This window comes from Pinus tabuliformis, chromosome J (genome assembly GCF_031772625.1).
Source record: "Pinus tabuliformis cultivar Carrire ecotype Pingquan chromosome J, CPIR1, whole genome shotgun sequence".
NCBI lineage: Eukaryota > Viridiplantae > Streptophyta > Pinopsida > Pinales > Pinaceae > Pinus > Pinus tabuliformis.
In genome coordinates this window covers 222,399,725-222,411,445 of record NC_142295.1, presented here as the reverse complement: position 1 = coordinate 222,411,445, position 11,721 = coordinate 222,399,725, and positions in this window count along the sequence as shown.

The window sequence follows — 11,721 nt, the reverse complement described above, 5'->3', positions numbered from 1 at the left end:
TGAATTTGTTCACCAATCTTCAATATTTTTCCTATAATAGTTCATTTTCTTCTTCATTTAACATAAATTATGGCTCGATCATCAAGGAAATATGGACAAGGAAAAAGGAAAGGGAGGAATGCCCCCACTGATGTTGTTCCCCCTCTATTTTCATCATAGTCTACTAATGTTCCATCGGTTAGAAGTGAGGCTATAAAAGTAGCTTCAAATGTTGAAAAATACATTACCTTAATAAGAAAATAGACTCAACAGAAAAAAATAAAATAAAAATAATATATATATATATATATATTCATTATGGAAGTATGCTACAAGACACCAAGGTTTCAATATAAAGTCAAATGGAGGCGTCAATGTTTTTTGGGCATGTATCTTTTTCCATAGTAAATTTAAGAGCACATACTTCTGAGTTAAGGGTGATCCTCTTAAGGCTTCTTCCTTCACACAGAAGATGCAAAGATTGAATTTCATATAATGGAGGATAGAAGAGAGAGCAATGACAATGGTGTTGATTTTGATGATAATGACATGGAGGAATACTCAAATTCATGAGCTATGAGATTCTAGCATCATAGGGATTGGGTGAGCAACTATAATTAGTGTCAATAAATAATATAGAAAATGGAGATTCATCGGGAGATGAACTGAACAGTCACTCCCTCTTGTATATAATAATGAACAACTTGAATGAATAATACAATTACATTTGAGGAGTTACCTCCTGGTCTGACATGGTATTAGAGCCAGCTCCATTTTTGGCTTCCCTCTCTGCCCTTGTACCTTTGTCCTGCCTATGTTCTACCTATTTTCTAGAAATGACACCTCTGCCATGCTCCTGAAGCCTAAACCCACCTTCCATACACTATCGTATGGATTTTATATTTCCTACCTAAACATTGTTGGGTAAATGACTCGTCTCCCCATACCACTCCATTGTCAAGCACTGAGACCTGTCAAGACCCTACTAGTCGTGCAGAAACCGAGACCTCATTCTAGTGATGGTGCCGTTCGTACATGGTGTATGATGCATGGTGTAAGTCATGGTGTTGAGAATGGTACACAGTAGAATGGTATCTGCCTTTGTATTAAGAGATTTTCAAATACTGTGAGGGATAAACACTTCTGAAATTATGCATTGACCGTGAGGTTCACTATGCATATATCTCTAGTTGTTAGAGGTGCATTCAACATCAACTGACTAGAGTACTCTGCATTAAACATGTTGGTTAGAATGGTATGAAAGTGGCAGAACGGAATTGTATTGAATTCCATTTTTTTAATGTCGTATGGCTCAATGGTATAATGTTTGAATAGTGTATGCAGTCCTCCCAGTTTTAAATCTGCTGCATAACAGTTGACTGTGTAATACCACTTGTGTAATACCATTCCGCCACCGATACCACCACTCCAAACCTACGTTGGTTGTTGTCTAAAACAACCATATGTTATACCACCTCCATATGCAACAGTTGCCACTGTCCAAAACCTCCATATGCAATAGTCGTTGTGTATTACTACAACATACGCAACAGTCATTGTGTATTTAGCAATAGTCTGAAACCTCCAATCCACGCTAACCTATATAAAAATATTGCGCCTCACGGTTGGCTCATAACAATATCGCGCTCCCCATACCATATGCCTCAATCCCGCCATACATTGACCACTGTCTCATGTGATTTTAATATGTAATAGTCCTACCATACATTGAACTCTATCCCATAAATATCAGATTACATTTTTTTTCTTTTTCTTTTTGTATTCCAACCACCGGAATTGCATTTTTTGCCACCGTAAGTATTTTTTACAATACACAGATTATACAATGCATTCATTTATATCTATTGTGGTAGTAGTTCTCATCGGGAAGGAGAACTATCCAGAATGGTCGTGAAAAGTCAAACACACTCTCATTTTTAATGAGCTATGTAAAGGAGTGTGTGTTGCAAATGGAGACAAAGAGCTAGAACAACGTATCTCAGACAAGGAATTCACCATTTGGGAAAATAAGAACAACAAGGCTTATGCATTGATTGTAGCATCAGTAAATGAAGAGGTGAGTTGCCATATTTCACTATTTTCAAATGCTTTCAAAGCCTTACAAAAACTGAAGGAAATCTATGACTCACACTCTACACTTGAAGTTGTTCAACTCATGATTAAATTTTTCACCCTTGAATTACAAAATGATGATCCTCTTTCTCTTGCATTAGAAGTAAAATCTATTATGAATGATATCAAAGTCACTAATTTTGAACTGGATATTCCTTTGATAACTTTTCCCAAGGCACTTTATCCCACTTACTCAAATTATCTTGAGTCATTGCAAGTAAAGGGAAGCTTCAAAGATATTACCTTTGACACCCTTGTGAAAAAATTTGCTGAAAGTGAGAAAGATTTTGGGAAGAAGATAGCAGTCTTCTGAAGAGGCTGTGTGCCTTGCACAGAGAGGAAAGAATCTTGCTCAAGATTCTTCCAGAGGAAGAGGCGGTCTAAGAGGAAGAGGAAGAAATTTCAGAGGCAGAGGGGGCAGACACTCTCAAGGAGAAAAGTTAGATTTTCATTGCATACGCTGCAAAAGAGATGGATCACATGATGCATCCACATGCAAGCTGCCTTGGGACAGAATTGAGTAGGAATGAAACCAACCCAAAGGTAAAATTAATGACAAAGAGAAAGTTAGAGCACCTAAATCCGCTACTATGTTGCGGTACATTGTAATATTGGAGTAAATGAAGGCTTATTTAATGCTTCACTTGCTTCTTGGAAAAATGATTGGTTGCTTGATTCAGGAGCAACTTGCCACATGAATTTTAGAAGAGATTATTTTGAATAATTTACTGACAATGTTGATGGAGCAGTATACTTTGCAGACAAATCAAAACTAGAGCCATCAGGGCTTGGCACAATCAGGCATAAATTGCCTAGTCTTTCAGACTTTCTTTTGCATAATGTTCTATATCTCCCACAACTAAGGAGAAACTTGTTGTCCTTGGTCCACATCTACCAACAAGGACATTCCATTCATATGTTTTATGGCAAGCTTGAGATGAGGAAAGCATCATACCACTCACTTGTCATGACAGGGATAAAAGAACAAAGGCTTCTCAAGCTGCAAGGTACCTCTACTTGTGCACAAAATCTCTCGTACAATTCTCATTATGAATAAGGTACATTTCCATCAAGTTTATTATGGAATTCTAGATTTGGACACTTAAACTATAACAACCTCTGCTTGTTGAAGAAAAATGGTGTTACTGGTTTGCCTACAATTCCTTGGAAACTTAAACAATGTGATGCTTGCATTCTAGGAAAGCATAGAAAATAGTCTTTTCATGAGTCACATTCTAGAGAACATAGAAAACTTGAACGCATTCATTCAGATTTATGTGGTCCAATGCCTGTTCCTTCTGCACATGGAAATAAATATATGATGTCATTTATTGATTACTACACCAGAATGTGTTGGGTTTATTTATTGAAGAACAAATCTGATGCTTTTCAAACATTCAAGAACTTTCATACATGGATTAAAAATGATGCAAAATATCATATTGGCTCTATTCGCACTAATAATGGAAAAGAATACACTTCAAATGAATTTGAAAAATATCTTTGCCAACATGGAATCAAACATCAAACAACTATGCCTTATAATACCCAATAGAATGAAGTAGTTGAAAGGATGAATAGGACAATCTTAAATATGGTGTGCTCCATGATGTTTTTCAAAAATGTAAAATTGATGTTTTGGGCTGATGCAGTTCTATGTGCTGCATATGTAAAGAATATATTTCAATCTAATGTTATTAGAAACAATATTCCTTATGAAATGTGGTATGGGCACTTTCCTTTGGTAAAGCATCTCAAGGTCTTTGGTTCCACATGTTATGCCTTGATACTAAATGTACATAGAAACAAACTTGGTACAAGAAGTCATAAGTGTATCTTCCTGGGGTATTCAAGCACCTCCAAAGCATATCGTCTCTATGATGAAGTCAATAAAAATTTTGTTGTATCTAGATATGTAATCTTTCTTGAATCATCAAAAACTGACAATCTTGTTGAGCGGAAACTTGATCGCTTGGATAGATTCACAAATGAAAAATCATTTCAATAATTTGATAATCATATTCCACATCTTGAAGGTGGGATTCCTATACTAGATCAACCTGTGGAATCTTCTTCTGAAGCACTCTCTTCCCCGCATGAGACTCTAACAATGAATGATACTTTGAGTGATGTGATTGATATAATTGGGAGACTCAATCTTGGTTCAGTCCCAACTCAATCGATGGAGAAGCTTGGACCATCTGGGAAAGTTCCCCCAAAGTGGCTGACAAAGACACTTGAAAGTGTTGATTCTTATGAGGTTGGAAAGACAGGAACTAGGAATTCAAACTGGCAAAATGGAGGTGATGTAGATGACTTTGATTCACCTGTTGATGTGGATGTTTCTTATGATTGTGAATTGAATTTGTCTAGAGATTTTGAGCCAACTTCCTTCGAAGAAGTTGCTTCTCATGACGAATGGAAAGAAGTAATGCAAAAGGAGTATGATGCCTTAATAAATAATGTCACTTGGAAGCTGGTTGATCCTCCATTGGGAACCAAGCCACTTGGCTACAAGTGGGTCTACAAGAACAAGTATAAAGTTGATGGCTCACTTGAAAAGCACAAAGCCAGGCTTGTGGAAAAATGTTTTTCACAGAAGGAAGGGGTCGATTATGAGGAGACTTTTGCCTCCAAAGCAAAATAGGCTACCATCCAGATACTCTTTTCCCTAGAAACTCAGAACGGTTGCAAAGTCCATCAAAGGATGTAAAAGCTGCTTCTTGAATGGAGATCTAAAAGAGAATGTTTTTATGTAACAACGTAAAGGATTTGCTATGAAAGGACATGAACATAAAGTATTCAAACTTGTTAAATCCTTGTATGGCCTTAAACAAGCACCGCGAGCCTAGTATGAAAAATTAACTGAGCATCTTCTGAAACTAAATTTCAAACATTATGATCTTGATGATGCAGCTTTGTTTTTCAAGAAGGTTGGCAAAATAGTTGTATATCTTGTGGTATATGTAGATGCATTTTTGATGACAGGGACCAATGAGAGATACATTACATCCATAAAGAAGGAATTGAGGGAAGGTTTTGAAATGACTCATTTGGGTTATGTTCATTACTATCTTGGTATTGAAGTAACTTAACATCTGAAGTCCATATTCCTTTCTCAAAAGAAGTACATTGGAGATCTATTGAACAATTTTGGCATGACTCAATGAAATCCTATGACTACTTCAATGGAACAAAACTTAAATCTCACATCCATTGAAGGAAAATAATTTGAGGATGCAACAAAGTATAGACAACTTGTAGGAAGTCTCAACTACCTAAATACTACCAGACCAGACATTTAATTTGTCATTGGAATCCTGTCTAAGTTTATGCAAAAGCCTTGTGAGGGACATTGGTCTGCTCCAAAAAGAGATCTAAGGTACTTTAAGGGAACTCAAGACTCTGGAATCAAGTATACACAGGTGGGCAACTTCAACTTGATTGGATACTCTGATTCAGACTTCAATGGAGATAAAGAAACTAGGGTATCTACTTTAGGTTATGCTGTGAGTCTTGGATCAAGAGCTATCTCCTAGAGATCATGCAAACAATCAGTTCCAATAGATTCCACAACAGAGGTAGAGTATGTGGCAGCAACTGAGGCAACAAAAGAAATTGTGTGGCTCAAGAAAATTCTTGAATGTTTGTAGGTAAAACAAGTACAAACGACTCCACTCATGATTGAAATACCTCGGCAATAAAGTTGGCCAAGAACCAAAAGTTCCATGATTGAATGAAGCACATCAATACAAAATATCATCTGATTTGACATTATGTTGAGGCCAAAACAATCCATCTTTGCCATTGTTCCACTAATGAGCAAATTGCAGAGATCTTCACCAAAGAACTTGGAAGAGAAAAGCTTGAAAGATTCAGAATGATGCTCGGACTCACCAACATCCCTTCAGATTAAGGGGGAATGTTGACACCTAATCATAGGGATTAGGTGAACAACTGTAATTATTGTAAATAAATAATAGAGAAAATGGAGAGTCATCGGGAGATGAACTGAATAGTCACTCCCTCTTGTATATAATAACGAACAACCTGAATGAATAATACAATTACATTTGAGGAGTTACCTCCTGGTCTGACACAATGGTTCTGTTATCTAACCTATTTTGTATTTTCCATTGGTGTTCCCAGCTATATCACTGTGACTCAATATTTATGCAATACATTTTGATTTTGATGACTTGATGAGAAAACTACATTTTATGGTTTTAATTTTTTGTGTGTTTGTCATTTTATCATCATTGATGTAGTGCTAGTTGTATGGTTGAATATGTATCATTATCAATTAAATGTTTTAGTTTCTAAATTCTAAAAAAAAATTAATCTTTCTTCATATTTCATATTTGTATTTTTAATTCACTAATTTGTTACATATATATATATATATATATATATATATATATATATATATATATATATATATATATATATATATATATATATCTACTAATTATGGTTCTAATTTCCTGTGTGTTTGTCATTTTATCATCATTGATGTAGTACTAGTTGTATAATTGAATTTGTATCATCATCAATTAAATGTTTTAGTTTCTAAATTCTAAAAAAAATTGAATATTTGTTGACATTTCATCTCTCTCTCTCTCTCTCTCTCTCTCTATATATATATATATATATATATATATTGATTGCAGAGCATCTAGGCCTAGCTAGCAATGTGATGGAGTGGTCACATGTTGTGGCTAATGCAAGTTTGGAAGAAGAATTGGTTATTCAAATTGTATTAATTTCAATTATGGAAGTGGTTAATTTGTTGCCCAATTCTAAGCAGAATTGGGAATAAATGGCAAATGATCCTCCCTGCATGGAGATCAAGCCAAGTAGTTAGAATTGTTCAGATTAGAATAAGATTTTATTTCTAAATATGTAGTCTATCCCTTCAGTTGATAAGGAAACTATTAGATAGGAGGTATATGTAATTCCCTTCCTTTTCTAAGGAGGGATTCGAGACAGAGGAGATGGAGAGAGAGGGTTCGAGAGCATTGTAATCCTACGAGAAGCATAGAAGGAGAAGGTTGCTAACTGGAATAATCACGCCAGAGAGGGGCAGAGAACCTCAAATGTAGTTTTGTATTTATGTTTGTACATAGAGAGTTGATTGTGAGTGTGGAACTGTGTAATTGATTGCATTTCATTTGAGACAGAGGTCTTTGACGTTGTAATCTGGGCAAGGCCGAGACTTTGTAGTGGATTCACTATGAATAAATCAGTGTTGCATGCATCATCACGTAAATGGCCCATGGAGGGATTGAATGTTTAGTTTTCCCTATATTTGGATGAATTTGGTGTTCGCTCTGCGTTTTCATTCTTTACAATAGAATTTCCCATGGTTAAGGCAAATTTGGTGTAGTCTGGGTCCGCAAGTGGAAAACCCATTTACACAGAGAAATTGCACAAAATATTTAGCGGATTTGACAAAAAGGATTTGAAATAATATAAATGGCACTTTTGGGTCTTATTGTGTCCGATATACAAATCGAATCGCTGCAAAGGAAGGGAATTGGCTTGTAAAATTGCCAAATTCTGATATCGCAACCTAACTGGACACGAAACGGTATAGGAACAACTGGATAGCCTATCAGGTCCACAAAGGTTATTGCATCAGATATTTGAAGGGGAGGCAACATATAGTAAAGCGAACATATGGAAATCACCAATAGCAATTAGTGATAACCGCATCAGACCTCTGCTAAGGGATAGTGCCGATATGTGGCCCTTGCGATCACCGATTGCTAATATTGCGAGTGAATCTTGACCATCTGATCGATCAGATCTTGATCTTTACATAATATATAGAATCACTTTGAAAAGGTGGAAAAGTGTTGTTTTAGTAGTTTGAAGGGTATTTCGGTCCGGAATAGGAAAAATCATTGTTTTAAGCTTTCTCGAAGGCATTTCAGTTCTGATAGGAAAAGGGCTTATATATTGTGGAAAAGGGTGCAAAACAGGGTGATTGTTGGGTCATTTTTGATCCATTTGGGATTTTAAGGCTAAATGCATATAAAACGCTTCCGATATAATTATGTGTCAGCATGAAGCTTTAAAGGGTCATTAAGGGGAAAATGAGTCCTAATAAGGTATATTGGTTGTGGTAGCCTTAGGGTTGCATCATTTTTGGTATCAAAGTAGAATTGCAATTGAATAATTAGGGTTAAACAGAACAGAGAAATTTTGTATGAAAGAATTAAAAATAGGGTTATGTGCTAAAGTATTTATGCAGGTAAGAGGAAGGATGAGATTCTAATATGACAAATGGAAGGAACACAGAGGTGATGCATAGCAAAACTTGCAAATGCAAGAGACAGAGGAAATCCATTCAAAACATAGGTGACATCATAAGAAATTGTGAAGACTGCAGCAATATAGAACAAGAGAAGTTTTAAGAGCAAAACCAGGCGTGTTCTTAAAAGTAGAGCAAGGAAAGCACTCTGAAGTGGCAGTGAACCTGAAGAATCGAATAAGAGATTGGACAAAGAGGATAGTTGAAGTGTTCTCAAGAGAGAGTGAGAGATTGTAGAAGCCTAGAAGGAGAAAAGGTGTTGCTCAAGAGGAGGTCCCAGATAGAGGACCATGCTTACCAAAAGACTGAGTGAGGAGAGCTTAGTGAGGTAAGATCACAGTAAGGAGGATTGTTGTTGCAAAGGCTTATTGCAAAGGAGTAAGGAGCTTATGAAAAGAGAGGAGAAGAAGATGACTACTGATAGTCATAGTAGAGGTTTAGAAAGAAGCCACAACAGAAGGAAAGATGCCAAAGCAAATGGCATGAGAATGAGTCAAGAAGATTTTGACAGAGAGAGAGCTGAGATAGATTTCCAGATTGGAATATTGATGGAGATGTTGTAGAGAAGTGATGAATACTAGAAGCATGGTTGGACCATGAGAAGGAGAGTAAAATGGTAGAGGCTAAAAGAGAAGAGAAATTAGCAAGTGAATTTAGAGATAGCAGAAGAATTGAGAAAGATTGAGCAGACATTGAGTGCTCAAGAGGAACCATACGAACTCGGAGAAGTAGAAGCAGAAATGGAAGTTTCCATTTGTATACCAGAACAAGGTGAAATGTTGGTTGAAGAGAATAATTGGAGATCAGCTGAAGATCTCATGGGCTATTGGCATTGTTCAGAACAATTAGAAGATATGATGACAAGGGAAGAAGATGAGGCAATGAAACCTTGTGATTTTTATTCTCATAGTTTGTGTATGTTTGCAGGATATGCGGAGGATGATAGGCAGTCTGGTGAAACTGTCACAACTAGGAATGAAGCTCTTGAGGTGAAGTATGATGGAGAATGTCATTTAGAGGAAGAAGGTGCTGATTTATTGCAGTAGAAAGAGTTCACAAATGGAATTCTATTTAGTGTAAGACAGTCAAAATAAGTTGATATGGACCAGAAGTCTAATGAAAAGGCCATAGTGATGTTCCAAGAAAGTAAACAAATGAATTTGTTTAATGAAATTGATGAAAGAATTTTGTAATATGAGAGTGCAGAAAACAGGATAACTCAAGATGATTTCCAGCAAAAGGATGAAGCTAAAAATAGAAGTTGTGATGAATTGCTAGAGAGATTTCACATGGAATTAGAATTTTTGGAAAGATTGCTCAAGGAACCTGATGGAGAAAAGGATATGGTTACTATGCATGATAAGGATGAATTGTCTCTAACATTTATAGAGTTAAGTAAATGTTTAGACTCTTCAGTTAATAATGTGACTGCAGGTGTGGAAGACAACATTAATAAATATGATGCTGAAATCATAGAAATTGAGCAGAGATTATTTGAAGGTGAGATGAAAGATCGGGAGTAACAAGGAAGTTATGTCCTCATAGACATGAAGGAGAGAGAAGTATTAATCCAGCATGATGAAGATGGAAGGAACCAACAATTTGGAAGAGATGATCAGCAACATGAGAATGAATTTTAGGAAGGCATTAGATTGCAGAAGTATAGAAACTAGTAGCATAATGAAGAACTAGAGATTAGTTTGGCAGTACAAAGAAAGACAAGTAAATACTGAATATACAAATGGAGAATGAAGAAAAGGGTCAAGTGGAAGCTATTGCAACGAAGGTGGAATGGCAAACTAATGAACGAGTTCATGGAACTTGAACAAATTCATATTGATTTGTTAGAGAAGGAGAGACTCAAAGAAATGGAGTCACAACAAGAAGGATCTTCTGAAATCCGAAAGATCTATGATGGAGGATGGGTGCTTGAAGCATCAAAATAAGATGAAAGGTATTGTATTCTGAAAAATAAAGGTTGTGCATTTGCAGGTCATATAGACTTGAGGAAAGACAAGCAGTTATTGGAAATTGTTATATTAACAAATGAAGAGATGACTACCCACATTCATATGAAGAATAAGGAGAAAAGTTACAGCCAAGTGAAGGAATAATTCCAATCAGCTCATGTCCAAATGATAATTCAAAAGGAGGATGGCAAAGGAATTATTGAGATCAAAGAATGTTTGGAAAGAAATAGATCCATTCATATAAACATAGGACAAAGAGTTTTCTTAGGAAAATGGATGAAGCTAATACAAAGCAAATGAAGAATCTTATGATGTATTCAGGAAGTGGAAGTCAACTGCAAGAGTTGATGATGAAATTATTTGAGGAGACCTTGGTATCTCATAGTTTTGAAACTAATATGTTGTGTGTAAATGCAGGATACACTGAAGTAAGACAACTGATTCATGTTGTCATAAGGGAATGGAAAGGCAAAGATATGATTTTCCAGAAGTTAGAAGAAGGGAATTCACATAATATTGTGATGTAAAGGAAAGGGCAACTATTGAACATAGTTGTAGTAAATTATGCAAATATTAGACAACTATCGAAGACTGAAGCCAAAGGAGAACAACTACTAGAAGTTGATATAGAAGACTTTGCAGATGATAAACAATTATTGAAGATCATTGACCTTGAAGAAAGCCATAGAATAAGTGATCAAATTGTACAACCAAAACTGAATGAGAACAAATTTTTCATGGATGACAAATATGAGAAGAAGTTGTCTGAAATGTTGGCACAATGAGGAAACAGGATAAAGCATTTGTGTTCATTGAATTGATTAATTTTGATGAAGATTTGTATGCAGGAACAAGGAAATGTGAAGTCATTTTGAACCAAGGAGTTAATTCTGAATATTAGATCGAATTAATGAAGGGTGAGATTAGAATGTCTCAGAAAGATGGAATGATGTTGAATCTATAGTATGGGAGTATTGAACTCGAAATGAATTCAAGAGATGATAGTAACATAATTGCTATTATACTACAGGGATCTATTGATCGAGAAGAGGCTGAAGATGACATTTCAGATGCAGACGAATATAATGCCATAATCCTTAAGAGTGCAGAAATGAAGTTACTAGAAAAAGAAATATTCCAAGTACCTAATCAAGCAAGGAAAATTCTGAGTTTTCAAGAAATTTATAGAATTGCAGGTATACTGGAATTTGAAGTAAGAAGCAGTGAAGTCATGAATGAGAAACCAGAAGAAGGAATTGGAATTATTGCAGAGGTTTAATGGAAAAGGAATTTGTACATTTCAGAAATGTATATGGGAAAATA